This window comes from Solanum dulcamara, chromosome 3 (assembly GCF_947179165.1).
Source record: "Solanum dulcamara chromosome 3, daSolDulc1.2, whole genome shotgun sequence".
In the NCBI taxonomy this organism is placed as follows: Eukaryota; Viridiplantae; Streptophyta; class Magnoliopsida; order Solanales; family Solanaceae; genus Solanum; species Solanum dulcamara.
Genome location: NC_077239.1, coordinates 40,300,321 through 40,323,378, shown reverse-complemented (window position 1 = coordinate 40,323,378; position 23,058 = coordinate 40,300,321). Strand labels below are relative to the sequence as shown.

At 39.1% G+C, this 23,058-nt stretch overlaps 1 pseudogene; it reads right to left on the bottom strand.

Moving 5' to 3' along the window:
• Positions 1–11,298: 11,298 nt before the first annotated feature.
• LOC129883809 (5S ribosomal RNA) lies at positions 11,299–11,418 on the bottom strand (annotated as a pseudogene).
• Positions 11,419–23,058: the final 11,640 nt, after the last annotated feature.

Below are 23,058 nucleotides of genomic sequence, written 5' to 3'. Positions count from 1 at the left end.
CATATGTACTTAGTATATAAAGCATAACATATCATAACTGAAACAACAACTGAAATAGGGATACAAAAGACATGTATAATAGTTAACAGATTACTATACCTGCAGCTTAGGACTTGCAGTCATATACCTTATCATACCTTGTACCCGGCCTTCTAGTGAACTCGGTATCATAATCGTTTTATCAGAATCATGTATCATCATATCATCATGTATATTATTTCATCATGTCATCATATACGGCATCATATCATCGTATATGGCATAATCTCATATGTCATCACAGTATATTCAGTCCACTCTAGGCTTGGAGTCATAAATGTATCTCTATATTTTCATATGCATGCCTACATAAAGTATCCGGCCCTTTAGTAAGGGACTCGGTGAAAGAGTAGTGTACGTCTATAGCGTACCATCATCATACAGTAAAATACACCGAGGAACGTTCGGCCTGATCCATAATTTAAAACAATGCCAAAGAACATACGGCTCAATCCATATTTTCTATTATATTATCATATATATATCCGGCCCGGGACGCGATGGCGAGCATCATCACATACAACATCATCGTATGCTTCACTTTATCATATACGACATTTCATCCTCGTATACTTCATACATATATATATAGCCAGTCCGGGACTTCGTGAACGAATAGTAAAACTAGGCACAACCGCATTCCCGGCCCCCTTATGGGACTCGGAGAAGATGGGCTACAGTGTGCTCGAGTAGAGTAGTGAGAAACTATATGCAGCTAAGTCATCATTTAAGACTCAATGAAATAATCAAGTGAATCGTCACCTGAAGATCAGAGTAGTAATCGTCATAAGTATCTCCTAAACATCGTTACGGAGCATATCAATTAGAGTTTAAGGAATCATAGACGTGTATCGAGACAAGGTTAAACAGCTTATGAAAGTAGAGACATTTGTCGTCGTAAAGACTTTAGGAATAAGAGCTGACACATTGAAGTATTATTCAGTAGATAGGAGACTCAAGGGTAGTAGCTCAACTATTTTAAGAATTCTAATACCAAGTAGTAAATAAAAGTCACAAGTTATACCTAGAGCGTATAACTAGAACTACCTCCATCTCATATCATATGATATTACATTTATACTTAAGACCTTCAAAAAGGAAGAATAGACAGGCGTTGCATATACTACTATTCATGATCTAGTAGCCTCGAAAGGCAATAACTCAACTATTACAAGAGTCCTAACAATACAAAGTGAATACAGTTTATGAATTACACTTGGAGTTTCATGAGTGGAATTATCCCCTATCACGACCCAACCTTGTAGGTCGCAACTGGGGTCCGACCTGGACCCCCCGTACACATATCTATCAACTATGGTCACATTGAACTATAAATAAAATAATATCATGTAATAGAGCCCCACTAGGCGATAATATTTACATATACCTGTAGCCCTTTTTGTTTGTATCACATCATGACAGGGCACGCAAGCCGACAAGGCTGCCATAACATAACAACATGTACAATATATCATATAGACCCAGCTGAACCAAACTAATATATACAACCTACATATATATGTCTGCAGACCTCTAAACATATAAATGACAACATATAGCGGGACAGGGCCCCCGCTGTACCCTGGATAAAATAATTTTTATACATCCGTGGACAGTATCAAAAACTAGGCCCCGATACAATGGAGCCTCTTCTAGTTGAGCTGCATGGAATCCTAAGCTGACGGACTCCTAAAATCTGTATCTGTACCTGTGGGCGTGAACGCAGCCCCCTGAGAAAGGGGGTCAGTACGACATATGTCCTGAGTAAGTAAAATATAACATAATACACTGGTAGCATATCTGAGATAGAGAAACATAAGATAAGATATCAATTCAGAAACTTATACCTGTACTTTGTGAATTACAAAGACATGCATGTTCGAATCATATCATATAGCCGGCCCTTTTGAGTGTCTGGTGAATCACCTCTGTAAAACCATCATGGCCCTAGTGCCATCACCACCTTATTACAACACATCATCATATATCTATACATGTATCCTAACCCTCTATTGAGGGACTCATGGAATAATGCAGTGAACTGTACACGAGAACATATCCTAGCCCGGGACTCAGGGAAAGAAGTGTTACAATATACACGAGTAGAGTAGTGAGTAACTATATGCAATTTAAATCATTATTAGAGACTTGACTATATAAGAAGATTAAAATTTTGTCAGAGGACTCGAGTAGTGGTGTAGTCATCTCGAGTGACTTCTAAATGCCATTATGGGCAATATCAATTATAATCTCGGGGCTCCTAGACATGTACTAAAGTTAAGCCAAATCGCTTATGGAACCAGAAACATTTGTTAACATATAGCCTGTAAGACTTAGAGCCTGTACATTTGTTATCTCTTTAGCATAGAGAAGTTTTCAGGGAAATAGTTCAATTATTATAAAAGTCCGATATTCAGATGTAAATAAGAGATGCTAAGAATGGAGTTACCCCGGAACTCATATCCTGTTTAACCTACAACTAAGACATGCCAGAAGAAGAAAGAATAGGCTTTACATACCTTGTCTAAATTATTCCTTATCCTGTTTGCCTCGCCGTCCATTGAACATATTCAATATGAAAGTAGTATGAATATCAACCCCTTTTACTTTCCAACACCCTAGGTTACATCTTAGTATTAATGGAATCTATTTCCTTAGTCGTTTCCTCGACTTGTTCTGTTATTCGCTAAGGTGTCGACGAAAATTAGGCAGCACATCCCCTATAATGTGCCCTATCCAAATTTCCAATTAGGTCCCTAAGACCTACAGAAAACTAACAACAACAACCTGAAGCAATTCACACCAACAATATACAACATAAACTCCAAATGACTTATTCAAAAAAACGATAGCACAATAGGGCGTCTAGCCTTTATTTTGTAATGCCTTTCATTATACGCAACGAAAGATCGTGTGGATTCAACCAGCAGCACCCTAACCCACATTAGAACATATTTAGGCCATGCAACAACACATCACACCCCTGCAGCAGCACCTCACATGAACAACACTATCCTTCGATGACAATTTAACTATTGCATTTCCAATTTAGTTTATTTCGAATGTCGAGCATTTCTACGACATTTTTAAACTTTCAGAAGCATACAAGGGGTGTAATACACCATATAACAACACCATAAGCTTCAAATTGAAAGGAAAAACCTTACCTTTCCCAAAATTGGCCAAAACTAGCCAAACCTATCAAAACGTGAATTCTGGACAGCCTATTGTCTTGTATTGTTGCTTAGTTTCGAAGGGATAATTGAAGGAAACAAGATTTATAGCCTCAATTAAAGTTATATACATGTGTATCAAGGTCGCGAACAATTTTAAATTACCCCTACAGCAATTTTGTATAAAAATATATGACCAAAATACTCACAGTTGTCCGTGTAGGATTTCCAAAACCAAATCTGGGCAGTACCTCCTCTACACGTCATCACCCTTTTTCGCGAATCTAAATGCAAAAATGGATTTTAAAGTCTAAATAATAGTTATATACCTATCAAATACCTTTCCAAATCATATTTAATCACCCGAAAATAAGCTATACACAAGAAGTTATACCAATATTACTAACAACTGTCCCCTCCAAAAATTGGTCTATGCCCTAGCGTTTTCTCTTTTAGTTTCTCTTAGTTTTCCAAGTGAAGAACTTAAAATATGGTTCCGTAGGCATCGTAATATACATATATACACCTCCACGTAATTAAAGAACACCGTAGATAATTAATTCACAGAAGAAAAGTAAGAAACTTACCTTAACTTCTCCAAAATGTGGCTGCCTTTCTCCTTTCTCTTCTTCACGTTTTTCTTCTAAGTTCTTGGCTGATTTTTGGATATGTAATGAAGTACTTAGTCACAATACATACATATATAGGTTGGCTTAGGAGGTGACATGTGTCATCCTCTAAGGGTGACACGTGTCCAACCCTTATTGGACCACCTAACTATGCAACCACTTAGGGGCTGCCAGGTGGCAGTGGGGTCCACCCCCACCCCCAAGCAGGCAGGTGGGTCACCTCCTTGCTTGAGGTGCTGCCATATGTCGCTCTCTTATTGGCTTCCTCGTTTCATCTTGTTCCCTTCCCCATGGGTTCGTAATCTCGTCTCATTTTAAGAGCCTATGTAATCCATGCTTGGCAAGCTTGGTACGTACTCCAATAGCTTAAGTATGTAAGACTTCCAAGTTAGTATCTTACGTAGGTAACTCGAGTCCTACGACCCATTACTTGGCCTCCAATTCCTTCCGGACTCTTATGATTTCATCTACAACCTTCTCTACTATGGGGTATCACATTCTCCCTTCCTTAGAGCCATTTGATAGTGTCGTAGCGTATCCGGATCACATGATAATGTCTAAGGAACTTATGAGACATTCCGAGTTTAAAAAGGGTGGGGTGTAACATCCCCAAATTTCATATACAAACCATTCATAGCTTATACCTAAGACATGCCAAAAGAAAAGAAGAATAACTCTACATACCTGTTATGGGTTAGTCTTCATCCCGATCGTCCTGTGAACCTAGGTAACATCAAATCAATTTTAACATCAACCTCCTTATACCTTTTAATGTCTTACATTACTTAAGAGTATTCATAAACCCCATTCCCTCGCTCGCCTTCTCGACTAGTTCCTTAACTAGTTAAGGCGTTAATGAAAATCGGACAGCACCTCCCCTATAATGTGCCCTATCCGAATTCACAATCACGTCCCTAATATATACAGACAACCAAAAACATAACCATCACATCGTATATATAGAAAAATTTGTAACATTATACATTACAACCTCCGAACGACTCGCTCGAAATTACGATATCCAAAATAGGGTTTCTAGTTTCTATTTTGCGAAACCTTTAATCGTACGAAGCGTGGAATCTTGTGTCTTCAAACAGAAACTTCCACACCTATTTTTGAACACATTTAGACCCTGCAACACACACCACCCAACCAGCAGCAGCCTCCAAACACACCACGCCTCACTTCGACTGCAATTTAACTATGGCTACTTCAATTTAGATTGTTTCTTTCGCTGAGCATCCCCACGATTTTTCCATACTTATAGAAGTATAAAAGGTACATAATATACTCCATAAAAACCCAATAAAATGCAAATTTAAAGGAGAAACCTTATCTTACCCGAAATTGGCCAAACCTAGCCAAAACTTTCTTCAAAAATCTCTTGCCGTGCTGAAATTGAGTGGACTGTTTTTGACACTTCTTCGCTTCCCCAAATTATGATTTTAAGCTATTAAAAATCATTATACAACCGTGGGATACTCACCTCCAAAGGGCAAAACCCGTAGCTCCCTCCTCTTATTCGTAGAATTTTTCCTTTTTGTTTTCTCTTGTTTGTTCCAAGCGTAAAGCTGAAGTTATGGATACGTAGACATGGTAAGATACATATATACATCTCCACATGCTTGAGGAACACCTTATATAATTAATTCACGGAGAGAAAATTAGAAACTTACCTTAGTTTTTCTCTTAAGTCATGGCTGCCTTCTTTGGCTCTCTAACGTTTTCTCTCTTCCTTTCTCTTATGTTTGCTGAAATTTTGGATAAACAACTTACCTTAAGATTCATACAATAAAAATACATGGTCTTCCTTAGGGGTGACACGTGTCATCCCCTTGGGGTGACACGTGTCAGCCCCTTGGGGTGATATATATTGAGCCATAATTGGCCACCATATTATGCTGCCAACTAGGGGCTGCCATATGGCAGTGGGGTCCAACCCCCCCAAGAAGATGCATCACCTACTTGACCCTAAGTAGGTGCTTCACCTACTTGCTTGAGGTGCTGCCACGTGTCGCTCCTCCATTGGCTGCCATGGGTCGTCTTTTCCCCTTCCTCGTGGGTTCGTAATCTTGTCTTATTTTAGGAGCCTATGTAATCCATGCTACATAAGCTTGTTATGTCCTTAAGCAACTCAAGTGTATAAGACTTCTAAATTAGTAGCTTACGTAGGTAAAACGACTCCTAAGACTCATTACTTGGCCTCCAATTCCTTCTAGATTCTTATGACTCTATTTCCAACCTTCTCTACTATAGGGTATCACACTCTCCTTTCCTTGGAGTTGTTTGATAGTGTCGTAGCTTATCTGGATCACATGATAATGTCTAAAGAATATAAGAGACATTCTGAGCTCGAGATTGTGGGGTGTAATAACTTATCTCATAATGGTTTCTGTTATATTCACCTAGTACCCTGTTCGCATTTAGTCCCATAGTATAACACCGCTTGACCTTCTTCACGATTATTAATATGGGCTACTTACCCTTCTTAGTTAGTCTTATTCTTAATGTTTCACAAGCTGTCTTATTAACACTTTACTTCCGTCACAATCCTTTTTCCTTTTGTTACACCCCGCACTTTTGAACATTGAAATTTGTTCCGGGTCTTCTTAAAAGTGGCCAGGAGATCCCCACTATCCAGACACTATCAAATAACCCTAATGAGGGGAGAATGTAATACCCCATAGTAGAGGAGGTTGGAAATAGAGCCAGAAGAATTTGAAAGGAATTGGAGGCCAAGTGATGAGTCGTATGACTAAATTTACCCATGTAAGCTACTAACTTGGAAGTCTTACATACTTAATCTATTGGAGTACGTACCAAGCTTGCGTAGCACGGATTATATAGGCTCTTAAAATAAGATGAGATTACGAACCCACAAGGAAGGGAAAAAGATGACACATGGCAGCCAATGGAGGAGTGACACGTGGTAGCACCTCAAGCAAGAAGATGACCCACCTGCTTGGGGCCAAGCAGGTAACCCACCTGCTTGGTGTCAAGTAGGTGACCCACCTGCTTGGGGGAGGTGGACCCCACTGCCATGTGGCAGCTCCTAATTGGAAACATGTATGTAGTAGCCCAATAGTGGCTGGACACATGTCACCCTTAGGGAATGACACATTTCACCTCCTAAGGACACCTATATATATGTATATTGTGACTAAGGGGCTGCTTCTTATCTCAAATTTCAGCCAAAACTAAGAACAAAAACCCTAGAGCTTAGAGAGAAAAGAGTGACGGCCTAGGAGGAAAATAAAGGTACGTCCCTATTTCGTTCTGTAAATTAATTATCTAGCATATAAAAAGATGATATGGATGTATTAGAAGTATAAAATCATGGATTGGTGCAGCCAAAATTGACAGCAAACAGTCCACACAGTTTCAACACGACTAAAGAAATTGCGAGGCGCAATTTTGGCTAGTTTTGGCCAATTTCGGGTAAGGTAAGACTTATCCTTTAAATTTTGAATTTATGGGGTTGTTATGTAGTGTATTATAAATCTTTTATACTTCTTTAAGTATAAAAAAAGTCGTGGAAGTGCTCAACCGTAGAAACAATCGAAATCGAAGTCGTCGTAGTTAAATTGTAGGCGAAATAAGGCGTTGTGTGTGTGGAGACTGGTGCTGGTTGTGTGGTGTGTGTTGCAGGTTATAAATGTGTCCTAAAATATGTGCGGGATCTTCTTGTTGCATCCACATGACCCCGCTTCGTACAGTTAAAGGTTTTACAAAATGGAAACTAGAAATCCTATTTTGGTATTGTAGCTTCGGGCGAGTTGTTTGGAGTTTATGTTGTATATTGTTGATGTGAACTACTTAAACATATGATGCAGGTTGTTGTTGTTGGTTGTCTGTAGGTATTATGAGTGGAATTGGAAATTCGGATAGGGCACATTATAGGGGAGGTATGTAAAGCTTTCTCTTGGCATGTTTTGGTATAAGTACGTACAGCTATCTCTCTTTTCCCTTGATATGTATTTGGTACGAAAATGAGATTATGATGCCATACTGGTTCACCGAACCCCAAAATGGGCCGGGTATGAAATATGTATATGAAGATCACCTGAAGGAAAGTACAAACTACATAGAGCTTATTCTCTTTCTTCTTTTGGGCATGTAAGTTGAATATGATCTGAGCTCCGGTGTAACTCAATTCTTAAACATCTATTATTTACTTCTCAATATTGAACTCCAACAGTAGTAGAACTATTTCCCTGGAAACTTTTATACGTTAAAGAGGTAACAAATGTATAGGCTCTATGTCCTAAAGACTATAAGGTAACAAGTATTTCTGATTCAATAAACGATTTGGCCCTACGTTAACACATGTCTAGGGTACCCGAGATTACTTTTGAGGCAGCCCATAATGACATTTAGAGGACACTCGAGATGACTATACCATTACTCGAGTCCTCAAACAAAAGCTTAACTTCCTTATTTTATCGAGTCTCTAATAATTGTTTAAATTACATATAGTTACTCACTACTCTACTCGTGTATACTGTAACCCTTCTTTCACCGAGTCCCGGGCCGGGTACGTTATTGTGTACAACTCATTGCATTGTCCACTGAGCCCCTCACTAGAGGATCAGGTATGTATGTATATATATATATATATGATATGTTGTAATAAGGGGTGTGGCGTCAGGCCTATGGTGGTCCTACAAAAATGATTCACCGGATCCCTGAAAGGGCTAGCTATGTTGTATAATTTGAGCATGCATGCCTTCATAATTCACAGAGTATAGGTATAGGTTCCCAGTTTTGATATTTTATCCCCTGCTTCTCTACTCCAGATATGCCTCCAGTTGTATTATGTTATGTGTTACATACTCAGTACATATGTCGTACTGACCCCCTTTCTTTGGGGGGATGCATTTCATGCCTGCAGGTACTGATACAGGTTTTGGGAGTCCGTCAGCTTAGGATTCCACTCAGCTTAGTTGGAAGAGGCTCCATTGTATCAGAGCCTATTTATTGATATGGACCATTGATGTATAAAATTGTGTTATCTATTTAGGGGTACGACGAGGGCCCTGTCCCGCCATATGTTGTTGTTGATATTATTAGAGGTCTACAGACATGTATATGTGGGTTTTATATGTCAGTTTGATTTAGATAGGTCTACATGATATATGAAGTATGTTATTATGCTATAAAAGTTTTGTCGGCTTGCATGCCTTTCATGTTGTGATACAAACAAAAAGGGCTAGAGGTTTATGAAAATGTTATCGCCTAATGGGGCTCTATTACATGATATTATTTTATTTATATTTAAATATGACCACAACTGATAGATATGTATACGGGGGGTCCAGGTCAGACCCCAGTCGCTACCTACGGTGTTGGGTCATGACATAAGTTGTATCAGGGAAGTTCGTCCTTGGATTGTCTGCAGACCGCGTCTAGTATAGTCTTGATTATTGATGTGTTGCGCGCCACATCCATAAACAGGAAGCTATAGGACATTTAGGATATTACCTTACTTTCACATCTAAGATCGTGCTTTAGATCTGAGTCATAGGACAATTCCTTATACTAACGTTGGATCTTAATAGAAGGATGACACCAATAGAGGGAAGTAATTAACGATATGGAAAGTTACGAAGCATGCAGGTAAGTTCAGTATTTTTATATTATTATTGAAGTTGAAAGCCCTATGTGGCTGCGATATGAGATGACATTGAAAGCCCTATGCGGCTGTGATATGATATGTATATATATATATGTTGGCCCTGTGAGACATTATTGGTATTTTCTGTGTGTAGGTTTTGGGATAGTAAGAAGTGTAAAGGAAACTCTGCCAAAATTTTCCCAATACAAGAAGAAGGGAATAAAACATAGTTTATAACATATCTTGGAAATTGATTTCGGGTACCTATAGGATGCTAAATTAAAGTTGTAAGAGATACTCTTCATGTCGTCGATAAGGGACACCCTCTTTACTTTGGGAAATTTATTTCGAAGAAACAAAAGTCTGTCTAAGCAGTACAGTTCAGACCGCAGTATCTCCAACCATAATTGTGTTGTAGGAAAAAAAATAGAAGCATAGGTTGAAGGGTAAGGTGTCTAGTAATTGAGCTTTACTCTTTCTAAAAGTCCCAAGCCCTCAATTCCTATTGTAAATTAGACGAGTTGTTCATAACTTAAGGATAAACTTGGAAGGAGACCAGGTCGGACAAGTATTAAAAGGGAAATATGGTGATGTTTAAGAGGTTCTGGTTTCTTCCAACAATGATTGAAAAAAGATTTACGATAACAGTTTATAGTTCTCCACCGACTAATTAAGAAAAGAACATCTAACAGAAGCACCTCAAAGAGATGTCAAGTACTGAACACAAATACGAATTAAAAGGCGGATATGTAAGTATGAATTGAACAGTGTGATACAAGTATGCAGGAATAAAGTTGAACCACTAGTAAGACGCACTTAGTACGCGTTGACTAAGTTAAAGGCCTGTGTTGAGAACGCAGTAAGAGCATGGGGCTAAAGATACAAAAAAATGATGTGTGTACATAACGTCGCCCTAGAAATAGTGGAACCCTTAAGGGACGAGGATGGAAAACTTAAGGAACAAATGGCACAACATCTATTCTCCCCAAGAAGCAAAGGATATAGGTTGGGATAAAGCTACTACTTCAGGAAAACCTTAAATAGTTATCGTCGGAATACTAGCACCGCTTAATTGGAGTTGGAACGACTACAGGTGAGAAGTAATTCTGGGAAAAGGAAAAGTAGAAGGTGGACTTGGATGAGTTGTTCCTTGGGTCACATTATTCAAGTACCGATTAGAATACAAGACATCACATTAAATATGAAAAGGTTCTCGTAGCTTCGTAATTTAGCCAAGGCTCCGTACGTGGATAGTCCGATTATAAAAAATGCAGATAAACGGAGACATGATGCAGTACCAAGTAGATTGGAGTAAGAGAGTGGGCGAAATTGAGACTGGAAAAAGATACATAGAGCAAGGTACAAGCAGATGAAAGTACGAGTACCCTCTAAAGGGGGGAAGTTAATGAGAAAATGGGAAAAGTAAGAGGAGGCAATTGATATGGCAATATATTTGAGATAGACGTCTAAACTTCAATAAGATATCTTGCTGAACCAAGTTAGAAAGGTCCAGAAGCCGCCAGAATGCTACATAAGGCAGCGTGAGGAAGTTTGTGACGAGACCCTGAACAACATAACACTAGAAGGCGGCTGCGTATAAAAACAAAAGAGTGTAACCATGAAAGGATATCGACCAACTTAAGAGACATTACGAAGGATAATGACAGCATGCTAGACCAAAAGCCAAAATGTTGGCTATAGAGTTGGTTGCAAATTATGCTGCGATAGATATATAACAAAGGACAAAAAAAATAGAAGGCCTCCTATGATAAAAGATGAGACAACGGTAAGGTAAATCTTGGGCTAAGTTGAGTGCCCCACATATTATTGCAAGGATTGCAATGAAATGCGACACGAAAACTTCCCAGGAAGGTCACCCATCCCAGTATTACTCTCGCCTAAGCACACTTAACTTTGAAATTCTGGTGGAATTTAGTGCATTAGTGCTGATATGGTCACGCGGGAATGTAGGATCTGAACTAGCGGTGGAGAAATGACAAGGGATTATGTAGCTATGAGAGGCATAGAGAGGACTCAAGGACAAGACACGACTCAGACCCTAGTAAATTTGATCTTCATTGGCCAGGGCTTAAGGGAAACTAGCAGGATTAGCTAAATTTCAAACTAATGGCGCGCTTGAATGCCACAGTTCCTCAACATGGTACCTATTAATGTCATTTATGAAAGACAAAAAGTAATACGTGAGGTCGAAGATGCCACAATATGACCTGGGCTACAAGACTCACTTCACACTCTAGTGCCAGAGGACTCTAAAGCGATTGTTATTTGTGCATTAACGATATTAGTCCCTGCTCCTTCGATCAAAGGCTACCTACTCAGCCGAGAAGGCATAAAATTGTAGAGTAAAAGAGTGGTAAGACCTTAAGGAGTCCCCACAGCTATTGTCCTGGGTGAGGGAGCCCAAGTTGCAATTAACTATCGAGAGATGTAAAGATAAGTTAAGCCAAACTACCGAGATGGAATTAGTACTACGGGTGAAGTAAGACATGGCCACGAGTGGACCAAAGATCTACCCCAACATTTAGTGTAGGATAAGGGAGAAAAAGGTAGGGTAAAACATGAGAACTAGCGAGGTAACGCTAGGATACTTCTTGTACCCTCTCATAATCTTGTAAAGGTAAAAAAATGACAGAAGATAATGGGTCTAGAGGATTACAAGTGGGGGTAAGGGAAATTGTGAAAGGGTTTAAATATAACTGGCAAAACTAGCTGGTTACTACAGGATGGCGAGTTTATATACCAAAATTCATTCAGAATAATACCAGATCATGTTAGACAAAGCACAGAATGACTACGAGAACCATTATATGAGGGGACTACAACATTATTCAGTAGCGAACCCTAAGAATTTAAAAGAAGAACCCCAAAGGTAGAGTGCTAGTTAAAGTTCTGAAAAGAGTCGAGAAGGACTATATAGGGCTAACGATTCCCAAATTATCAACGTCATTACGTACTTATTTTATACCCTTCAAGAGTAGGATGCTATATGGGTTATTGCGAGTAGGGTAACAAATCAGCTCATTTGTTTTCAAATAAAACCACCTATGCAGATGGAACTAGGTGAAGTTATAGGACAAGGAGGTAATAAGGTTCCGTGAGGTTTCCCCCAGATAATATCTCAGATAGAGGGACTTCAATTGTGATTAACCTTTGGACAGCAGTCCAAGAAGAGATCGGGAACATAGGTAGATCTTAGTACCCCAGTTTTTTCCCTCGAGCTGTTGAACAGAGTGAGCATACTATCAGACATTAGAAAATATATTGCGAGCTTATGTGGTTGGCTTTAAGAGTAACTGGGATGATCATCCACCACTTATTAAGTTTACCTACCATAAGGGCTATCATTCTAGTATCCCAATGGCCCCGTACAAGACTGGTAGGGCAAGACGTGTAAGTCCCCTATTGGATGCGTAAATGTTAGAAATACTAAGCTAAAAGGGCCCCGACATAATTAAGCAAGCTATTGACTAAAATCCTAGAGTCAGCAGAGATGATATACAGATTATCGACATTGACATACAAAGTTCAAATTGATGATTAGATGTTCATAACAGGGTCACCTAGAAAAGGAAACTTAACCCAGAGTATATTAGACTGTATGAAGTTACGCATAAGGTGGGCAAAGTGGATGGTAAGTTAAGCTTGCCACCTTATTTGGAAACTATACGCCCATTCCATCAGATGGAGATGTTTCGCGAGGGTACTAACGAGCCACCCAGGGTATATTCTATAGATGATGTCCAGAAGATGGAATCCTGGGAGGAACAACCTATCGCCATCTTAGATCGGTAAACTAGAAGACTGTAGACTAAAGACGTGCCTTCCATCCAGATATGGTGGAAGAACCAAAACAAGAAAGAGAATGACCGGGGAAGCTGAAGAGAACATGAAACACAAGTATTCGCACCTATTCCCGATGTCTACAAGAACCCAACTCCTGAAACTCCTATGTTAATTACTTGAATGAAAATATGTGTGATCACAATAGAAAACAATCTCCCTACAATCGCTATAAGGTCTTGAGGAAAGTATTATTTAACATTCGGGGACGAATGTTCCAAAGGGGGGAAGGATGTTACACCCCGTATTTTTGAACCTTGAAACGTATTCCAGGTCTTCTTGAAAGTGGCCAGGAGATCCCCACTATCCAGAAACTATCAAATGACTCTAAGGAGGGGAGGATGTGATACCCCATAGTAGAGGAAGTTGGAAATAGAGCTATAAGAATCCGGAAGGAATTGGATGCCAAGTGATCAGTCGTAGGACTCAATTTACCCATGTAAGCTACTAACTTGGAAGCCTTACATACTTAAGCTATTAGAGTACGTACCAAGCTTGCGTAGCACGGATTATATAGGCTCTTAAAATAAGACGAGATTATGAACCCTCGACGAAGGGGAAAAGATGACACATGGCATCCAATGGAGAAGTGACACGTGGAAGCACCTCAAGCAAGCAGGTGACCTACCTGCTTGGGGTTAAGTAGGTGACCCACCTGCTTGGGGGAGGTGGACCCCACTGCCACGTGGCAGTCCCTAATTGGAAGCATGTATATGGTGGCCCAATAGGGTTTGGACACATGTCACCCTTAGGGTATAACACATGTCACCTCCTAAGGACACCTATATATATGTATATTGTGACTAAGGGGCTGCTTCTTATCTCAAATTTCAGCCAATTAATTATCTAACGTATACCACAATGATATAGAGGTATTAGAAGTATAAAATCATGGCTTGGTGCAGCCAAAACGGACAGCTTTGGCCAATTTTGGGTAAGGTAAGACTTCTTCTTTAAACTCTGACTTAATGGGGTTTTTAAAGTCGTGGAAGTGCTCGACCGTGCAAACAATCAAAATCGAAGTCGTCATAGTTAAATAGTAGGCGAAATGAGGCATTGTGTGTGGAGGCTACTGCTGGTTGTGTGGTGTGTGTTGCAGGGTCAAAATGTGTCCTAAAGTATTTGGGGGAGCTTCTGGTTGCATCCATATGACCCCCTCTATGTACGGTTAAAGGTTTTGTAAAATGGAAACTAGAAATCCTATTTTGGTATCGTAGCTTCGGGCAAGTCATTTGGAGTTTATGTTGTATATTGTTGATGTGAACTGCTTAAACATATGCTGCAGGTTGTTTTTGTTGTTGTCTCTAGGTATTAGGAGTGGAATTGGAAATTCGGATAGGGCACATTATATGGGAGGTGCTGCCCAATTTTCATTAACGCCTTACCTAATTAAAGAACTAGTCGAAGAGACGAACAAGGAAATAGATTCCATGAATGCAAAGGTGCAACCTAAGATAATGGAAAGCTAAGAGTGGTTGATATTCGTATTATTTTTGTGTTGAATAGGTTCAAAGGATGACGAGGCGAATGGGATAAAGAGTAACTCACGAAATGTATGTAAAGCTTTCTCTTGGCATGTTCTGGTATTAGTACGTACAACTATCTCTCATTTCCCTTGATATGTATTTGGTACGAAAATGAGATTATGATGCCATAGTGGTTCACCGAGCCCCATAATTGGCCGGGTACGAAATATGTATATGAAGATCACCTGAAGGAAAGTACAGACTACATAGAGCTTATTCTTTTTCTTCTTTTGGGCATGTCTTTGTCTTAGTTGTAAGTTGAATATGATCTGAGCTTCGGGGTAACTCCATTCTTAAACATCTCTTATTTACTTCTGAATATTGAACTCCTACAGTAGTTGAACTATTTCCCTGGAAACTTTTATACGTTAAAGAGGTAACAAATATACAGGCTCTACGTCCGCAAGACTATAAGGTAACAAGTATTTCTGATTCCATAAACGATTTGGCCCTATGTTAATACATGTCTAGGGTCCTCGAGATTACTTTTGAGGCAGCCCATAATGACATTTAGAGGACACTCGAGATGAATACAACGTTACTCAGGTCCTCAAACAAAAGCTTAACTTCCTTATTTTTTCGAGTCTTTGACAATGGTTTAAATTACATATAGTTACTCACTACTCTACTCGTGTATACTGTAACCCTTCTTTTACCAATTCCCGAGCCGGATATGTTATCATACAAAACTCACTGCATTGTCCATCGAGCCCCTCACTAGAGGGCTGGGTACATATGTATATATATATGATGATATGTTGTAATAAGGGGTGATGGCGTCGGGCCTATGATGGTTCTACAGATATGATTCACCGGATCTCTAAAAGGGCCGGCTATATTGTATAATTTGAGCATGCATGCCTTCATGATTCATAGAGTCTAGGTATAGGTTCCAGTTTTAATATTTTATCTAACGTATACCACGATGATATAGAGGTATTAGAAGTATAAAATCATGGCTTGGTGCAGCCAAAACGGACAGCTTTGGCTAGTTATGGCCAATTTTGGGTAAGGTAAGACTTCTTTTTTAAACTCTGACTTTATGGGGTTTTTATGTAGTGTATTATAAACCTTTTATACTGCTATAAGTATAAAAAAAGTCGTGGAAGTGCTCGACCGTGCAAACAATCAAAATCGAAGTCGTCGTAGTTAAATAGTAGGCGAAATGAGGCATTGTGTGTGGAGGCTACTGCTGGTTGTGTGGTGTGTGTTGCAGGGTCAAAATGTGTCCTAAAATATTTGGGGGAGCTTCTGGTTGCATCCATATGACCCCCTCTATGTACGGTTAAAGGTTTTGTATAATGGAAACTAGAAATCCTATTTTGGTATCGTAGCTTCGGGCGAGTCATTTGGAGTTTATGTTGTATATTGTTGATGTGAACTGCTTAAACATATGCTGCAGGTTGTTTTTGTTGTTGGCTCTAGGTATTAGGAGTGGAATTGGAAATTCGGATAGGGCACATTATATGGGAGGTGCTGCCCAATTTTCATTAACGCCTTACCTAATTAAAGAACTAGTCGAAGAGACGAACAAGGAAATAGATTCCATGAATGCAAAAGTGCAACCTAAGATAATGGAAAGCTAAGAGTGGTTGATATTCGTATTATTTTCGTGTTGAATAGGTTCAAAGGATGACGAGGCGAATGGGATAAAGAGTAACTCACGAAATGTATGTAAAGCTTTCTCTTGGCATGTTCTGGTATTAGTACGTACAACTATCTCTCATTTCCCTTGATATGTATTTGGTACGAAAATGAGATTATGATGCCATAGTGGTTCACCGAGCCCCATAATTGGCCGGGTACGAAATATGTATATGAAGATCACCTGAAGGAAAGTACAGACTACATAGAGCTTATTCTCTTTCTTCTTTTGGGCATGTCTTTGTCTTAGTTGTAAGTTGAATATGATCTGAGCTCCGGGGTAACTCCATTCTTAAACATCTCTTATTTACTTCTGAATATTGAACTCCTACAGTAGTTGAACTATTTCCCTGGAAACTTTTATACGTTAAAGAGGTAACAAATATACAGGCTCTACGTCCGCAAGACTATAAGGTAACAAGTATTTCTGATTCCATAAACGATTTGGCCCTATGTTAATACATGTCTAGGGTCCTCGAGATTACTTTTGAGGCAGCCCATAATGACATTTAGAGGACACTCGAGATGAATACAACGTTACTCGGGTCCTCAAACAAAAGCTTAACTTCCTTATTTTTTCAAGTCTTTGACAATGGTTTAAATTACATATAGTTACTCATTACTCTACTCGTGTATACTGTAACCCTTCTTTTACCAAGTCCCGAGCCGGATACGTTATCATACAAAACTCACTGCATTGTCCATCGAGCCCCTCACTAGAGGGCTGGGTACATATGTATATATATATGATGATATGTTGTAATAAGGGGTGATGGCGTCGGGCCTATGATGGTTCTACAGATATGATTCACCGGATCTCTAAAAGGGCCGGCTATATTGTATAATTTGAGCATGCATGCCTTCATGATTCATAGAGTCTAGGTATAGGTTCCAGTTTTAATATTTTATCTAACGTATACCACGATGATATAGAGGTATTAGAAGTATAAAATCATGGCTTGGTGCAGCCAAAACGGACAGCTTTGGCTAGTTATGGCCAATTTTGGGTAAGGTGAGACTTCTTCTTTAAACTCTGACTTTATGGGGTTTTTATGTAGTGTATTATAAACCTTTTATACTGCTATAAGTATAAAAAAAGTCGTGGAAGTGCTCGACCATGCAAACAATCAAAATCGAAGTCGTCGTAGTTAAATAGTAGGCGAAATGAGGCATTGTGTGTGGAGGCTACTGCTGGTTGTGTGGTGTGTGTTGCAGGGTCAAAATGTGTCCTAAAATATTTGGGGGAGCTTCTGGTTGCATCCATATGACCCCCTCTATGTACGGTTAAAGGTTTTGTATAATGGAAACTAGAAATCCTATTTTGGTATCGTAGCTTCGGGCGAGTCATTTGGAGTTTATGTTGTATATTGTTGATGTGAACTGCTTAAACATATGCTGCAGGTTGTTTTTGTTGTTGGCTCTAGGTATTAGGAGTGGAATTGGAAATTCGGATAGGGCACATTATATGGGAGGTGCTGCCCAATTTTCATTAACGCCTTACCTAATTAAAGAACTAGTCGAAGAGACGAACAAGGAAATAGATTCCATGAATGCAAAGGTGCAACCTAAGATAATGGAAAGCTAAGAGTGGTTGATATTCGTATTATTTTCGTGTTGAATAGGTTCAAAGGATGACGAGGCAAATGGGATAAAGAGTAACTCACGAAATGTATGTAAAGCTTTCTCTTGGCATGTTCTGGTATTAGTACGTACAACTATCTCTCATTTCCCTTGATATATATTTGGTACGAAAATGAGATTATGATGCCATAGTGGTTCACCGAGCCCCATAATTGGCCGGGTACGAAATATGTATATGAAGATCACCTGAAGGAAAGTACGGACTACATAGAGCTTATTCTCTTTCTTCTTTTGGGCATGTCTTTGTCTTAGCTGTAAGTTGAATATGATCTGAGCTCCGGGGTAACTCCATTCTTAAACATCTCTTATTTACTTCTGAATATTGAACTCCTACAGTAGTTGAACTATTTCCCTGGAAACTTTTATACGTTAAAGAGGTAACAAATATACAGGCTCTACGTCCGCAAGACTATAAGGTAACAAGTATTTCTGATTCCATAAACGATTTGGCCCTATGTTAATACATGTCTAGGGTCCTCGAGATTACTTTTGAGGCAGCCCTTAATGACATTTAGAGGACACTCGAGATGAATACAACGTTACTCGGGTCCTCAAACAAAAGCTTAACTTCCTTATTTTTTCGAGTCTTTGACAATGGTTTAAATTACATATAGTTACTCATTACTCTACTCGTGTATACTGTAACCCTTCTTTTACCAAGTCCCGAGCCGGATACGTTATCATACAAAACTCACTGCATTGTCCATCGAGCCCCTCACTAGAGGGCTGGGTACATATGTATATATATATGATGATATGTTGTAATAAGGGGTGATGGCGTCGGGCCTATGATGGTTCTACAGATATGATTCACCGAATCTCTAAAAGGGCCGGCTATATTGTATAATTTGAGCATGCATGCCTTCATGATTCATAGAGTCTAGGTATAGGTTCTAGTTTTAATATTTTATCCCCTGCTTCTCTACTTCAGATATGCCTTCAATTGTATTATTTTATGTGCTACATACTTAGTACATATGTCGTACTGAACCCCTTTCTTTGGGGGGATGCGTTTCATGCCCACAGGTACCGATACAGAGTTTGGGAGTCCATCATCATAGGATTCCACTCAGCTCAGTTGGAAGAGGCTCCATTGTATCGGAGCCTAGTTATTGATATGTACCATTGATGTATAAATTGTTTTATCTATTTAGGGGTATGGCAGGGGCCCTGTCCCGCCATATGTTGTTGTTGATATTTTTCGAGATCTGCAGACTTGTATATGTCAGTTGTGTATGTCAGTTTGATTCAGATGGGTCGACATGATATATGAAGTATGTTATTATGATATGGCAGCCTTGTCGGCTTGCATGCCCTTTCATATTGTGATACAAATAAAAAGGGCTACAGGTTTATGAAAATGTTATCGCCAGTGGGATCTGTTACATGATATTATTTTATTTACAGTTCAATATGACCACAACTGATAGATATATATACTGGGGATCCAGGTCGGACCCCAGTCGCGACCTACAGGGTTGGGTCATGACACATTTGTACTCTTGTCGTAATCATACTATTACTTCTTTTAGCTATAACTCATCATAGTTTATCCCTATGTATAAATTCAGGCGATGCCTTACTATATCGTTTTATCCCGATCTATCAATCTTTTCTAAGTCAGCTTTGTTGGCTTATAGGTCCTTTCCAACTTTGTTCTACTATACCAGTATTGACCTCCTAATTTCTATTGCCATTAATTTTGCAATTAACTTATTTCTCTAGTTCAACCATACTTGTTTAGTCAAATCTCATCATTGTTGTGAGCATAACCTTTCAAGACATACTACAGCCTTGTATCTCATTCTCTTTTTATTTCTACGAAAATTTGGGCAGAGTTTCCTGTGTATTTCTTACTATCTCAACACCTGCATGCAGAAAATACCAACAATGCCTCATAGGGCACACATATATATATTCATATGGTATAACATCTCAGCCACACAAGGCATACATATATAGTCATATCATCTCATATCGCAGCCGCACAAGGTGCCCACAATTAGCAGTATGGAAATAGACTTACCTTGTATGTCCATTCGAACTGCACCTGTTACACTTTCTGGTATACTTTTCCTTTCATTTTTTTCAACTTTATATATCAATCATATTGAAATACCTTACCTGCCATTTGTCTTTTGTGCCTTTGCTTACCTGCGTGATTAGTAACTTCCATTATCGTCAGTTACTTTCTTCTATCGATATTGTCCTTCTACTAAAATCACAAGTTAGTATGTGGGATTTCATTACCTATGACTCGGCTATATCGCACGATCTTAGATATGAAAGAAAGTAACATCCTAAATGTCCTGTAGCCTTCTGTCTATAGATGTGGTGCACAACAAACCATAAACAAGACTCTACTAGACACGGTCTGTAGACATTCCAAGGACGAACTTCTTTGATACCACTTCTGTCAGGACCCAACCCCGTAGGCCGCGACTGGGGTCCGACTAGGCCCCCCTTATATGTATCTATCAGCTACCCTTAAGTTGAACCGTGTGTGATGTGATACTATATACAAACCCCAATGGGTCAAAAACGTTTTTTCAGGAACCTGTAGCCTTAGTCACCTGTATCATAACAGGAAAGGGCACGCGAGCCGACGAGGCTGCCATACCATGAAAATATTTTCAATATGTCATATGAGCACAACTAAAACAAACTTACAAATAACCTATATACACATGTCTACAGACCTCTAAGAGTAATAACTATATCATATGGCCGGACAAGGCCCTCGCCGTACACCTGAATAAATAATCATATACATTAATGACCAGCATCAACAGTAAGGCTCCGGAATAGCAGAGCACGTCCAATATAGCTGAGTGGAAACCCTAAGCTAGTGGATCTCCAACATGAACATCTATACCTGTGGGCATGAAATGCATCCCCCCTAGAGAATGGGGGTCAGTACGACATATGTGCTGAGTATATGAAGCATAACATATCATAACTTAAACAACAACTGAAATAGGGATATAAAAAACATGTATAGCAGTTAACAGATTACTGCACCTGCAGCCTAGGACATGCAGTCATATACCTTATCATACCCTGTACCCGGCCCTCTAGTGAACTTGGTATCATAATCGTTTCATCATAATCATGTGTTGTTATATCATCATGTATATTATTTTATCATGTCATCTTATATGGCATCATATCATCGTATACGGCATAATCTCATATGTCATCACAGTATATCCAGTCCACTCTGGGCTCGGGGTCACAAATGTATCCCTATATTTTCATATGCATGCCTACATAAAGTATCTGACCCTTTAGTGAAGGACTCGGTGAAAGAGTAATGTACATCTATAGCGTACCATCATCATACAGTAAAATACACCGAGGAACATTTAGCCCAATTTGTAATCTAAAACAATGCCGAAGAACATACAGCTCAATCCATATTTTCCATTATATCATCATATATATATCCGGCCTAGGACTCGGTGACGAGCATCATCACATACGGCATCATCGTATGCTTTACTTCATCGTATACAGCACCTCATCCTCGTATACTTCTACATATATATAGACGGCCCAGGACTCGGTAAACAAATAGTAAAACTAGGCACGACCTCACTCCCGGCCCTCTTATAGGACTCGGAGGAAGATGGGTTACAGGGTGCTCGAGTAGAGTAGTGAGAAACTATATGCAACTAATTCATCATTTGAGACTTAATGAAATAGTCAAGTGAATCGTCACCTGAAGATCAGAGTAGTAATCATCTTAAGTATCTTCTAAACATCGTTACAGACCGTATCAACTGGAGTTTCAGGAATCGTAGATGTGTATCAAGACAAGGTTAAACAGCTTATGGAAGTAGAGACATTTGTCGTCGCAGAGACTTTAGGAATAGGAGCTGACACATTCAAGTATTATTCGAGGGTAGTTCAAGTATTTTAAGAATTCTAATACCAAGTAGTAAATAAAAGTCACAAGTTAGACCTGGAGCTTATAAATGGAACTACCTCAACCTCATATCATATGCTATTACAGTTATATTTAAGACCTTCCAAAAGGAAGAATAGACAGGCTCTACATATACTACTATTTATGATCTAGCAGTCTTAAAAGGCAATAACTCAGCTATTACACGCGTCTTAACATCACAAAGTGAATAAAGTTTATGAATTACACCTGGAGTTTCATTAGTGGAATTATCCCCACATTTCATATACAAACCATTCATAACTTATACCTAAGACATGCCAAAAGAAAAGAAGAATAGCTCTACATACTTATTCCAAAAATATGCCAAAAGAAAGCTTCACATACCTCGTATGGACTTCTCTTAATCAAGTCCACATCGTCATCTTCCAAACCTATTTAGAATGAAATAAAGTCGAGTATAAACAAACTTAAACTTTTCAGCGCCTTCGGTTCCAATTTAGTATTCACATAACTCATTTCCTCGCTCGCCCCTTCGACTAGTTCCTTAACTCATTTAATGAGTTACCGGAAATTGGGTAGTATCTCCCCTATAATATGCCCTATCCGAATTCCAAATTACATACTTAATTACTACAGCCAACCAACATAACTTATACCTGGAGTTTCATTAGTGGAATTATCCCCACATTTCATATACAAACCATTCATAACTTATACCTAAGACATGCCAAAAGAAAAGAAGAATAGCTCTACATACTTATTCCAAAAATATGCCAAAAGAAAGCTTCACATACCTCGTATGGACTTCTCTTAATCAAGTCCACATCGTCATCTTCCAAACCTATTTAGAATGAAATAAAGTCGAGTATAAACAAACTTAAACTTTTCAGCGCCTTCGGTTCCAATTTAGTATTCACATAACTCATTTCCTCGCTCGCCCCTTCGACTAGTTCCTTAACTCATTTAATGAGTTACCGGAAATTGGGTAGTATCTCCCCTATAATATGCCCTATCCGAATTC